Below are 2134 nucleotides of genomic sequence, written 5' to 3' on the forward strand. Positions count from 1 at the left end.
GTTAGTTTGCTGAGAATAATGGCTTCAAGCTCCAGCCATGTCCTTGCAGAGAACATAATCTTGTTCCTTTTTATGGCTACATAGTATTTCATGTGTATATGTACAACATTTTCTTTATCCAGTCTATCATTGATGGGCATTTGGGTTGATTCCATGTCTTTGCTATTGTGAATAGTGCTGCAGTGAACATATGCGTGCATGTATCTATAATAGAATGATTTATATTTCTTTGGGTGTATGACCAGTAATGAGATTGCTGGGTCAAATGATATTTCTGGTTCTAGGTCTTTGAGAAATCACTACACTGTCTTCCACAATGGTTGAACTAATTTACATTCCCACCAACAGTGTAAAAGCATTCCTATTTCTCCACAGCCTTATTAGCATCTGTTGTTTCTTGACTTTTTAATAATCACCATTCTGACTGGCATGAGATGGTATCTCATTGTGGTTTTGATTTCCATTTCTCTAATGATCAGTGATGTTGAGATTTTTTTCACGTGTTTCTTGGCCACATAAATGTCTTCTTTTGAGAAGCATCTGTGCTCATCCTTTGCCCACTTTTTAATGGGGTTGTAATCAAACCATTTCTATAACATTTCAAAATAGTCAATCTAGAAGTTATCATAATTTTTAAATCTTACTATATTTTCTTTAAAATAGCAAGTGGCATGGAGAAAGGAGAGTATCTATATGAACACACCCAGAAGAATCTAAAAATAGAAAAGAAAGAAAAAAAAGCTACATATTGCTGGACACATGAAAAGCCCACCTGACTACTGATAAGGACTCACAAGCAACCATCAAGAAGCTTAACACAAAACCAGAAGCAGTGAGCCAATCATGGCATGTCTTAATCTTTCAGTAATAAAAGTTGTGATTTTCAAAGTGACTCTTTCTCTTTTCTGTCTCTATCCAGAGTGGTGTGCCTAGCCTCCTCTGCAGTGCTTGGCTCTCCTGAGCACCATGCTGGGACTTACTGGGGATAGCACTTTTTAGAAACACTGAATACGACAGTATTCCCAGTTAGTGAAATGAAAACCATTTATCTCTGGTTTAAGAAAGTGGCCTGCTGTGAAATTAACAAAATATTGTATGTGTTTGTGTATATTTTGAATAAGGCACTCAAGATTGGTGTAGAATGTCTTTATTTTCATAACGTCATGTTAAGCTAATTTTGTTTTTGAGACAGGGTCTCACTCTGTCGCCCAGGCTGAAGTACAGTGGCACGAACACAGCTCACTGCAGCCTCGACCTCTTAGGCTTAAGTGATCCTCTTGTCTCAGCCCCCCAGGTAGCTGAGACTTTAGGCATGTGCCACCATGCCTGGCTAATTCTTTATATTTTTTTGTAGAAATGGAAGTCTCACTATGTTTTCCAGAATGGTCTCAAACTCCTGGGCTCAAGCGATCCTCCCGCCTCAGACTCCCAAAGTACTGGGATTATAAGCATGAGCCACCATGCCCAGCCCTAAATTATTATCTTATCAGATTGATTATGGAAAAGTCTCCACTTTTCAGATATGAGACTTTGCTTTCTATCCCTAAATTAATTTGTGACCTAATCTACAATAGTGTAAATACAGCAACATGGCAACATGCCCTCCCTTACCCAGAGGTCAGTGTTTCTTCAACCTCAACTTCCCAGAGTCCAGCCTAGAATGCAGAAGTGAGCAAATGAAACACTTTAAACACTCGAAGTAGCATCTGAGAGTCTCCACCATACAGTGACGACTTTCTCTTTATAGCCCCACTCAGAATTGGAAACTGACTCATTTCATTTACAATTTATGACAATCTTGGTTAACTTTTTCCCCTGGCCCAAAGATGTTTTGGAGTAACAAACTACAAGTGAATTGGGAGAGCAGCTGGGAGCAGGCACAAGAAGAGCAGAAAAAAGCAACTGCCAACAGCTCAATACAAAATACAGACTGAAAGGCAAAAAGCAGACAAACACTTTTGAGAGTGCAGAATTCAACAATGTCAGTTCATAACAGTGACCCGTAGCCACCCAGTGCATTAGGCGCAGAAAATTTGTATAGAGACTGAAAAGGCAGAAGTTGTTGTGATGCCTGGGTAGGTAAGCTCGTTTTTATAAAAATTTACTTATATGGGGATTTCATTCCTTAATAAAA

This window comes from Pan troglodytes, chromosome 9 (genome assembly GCF_028858775.2).
Source record: "Pan troglodytes isolate AG18354 chromosome 9, NHGRI_mPanTro3-v2.0_pri, whole genome shotgun sequence".
NCBI lineage: Eukaryota > Metazoa > Chordata > Mammalia > Primates > Hominidae > Pan > Pan troglodytes.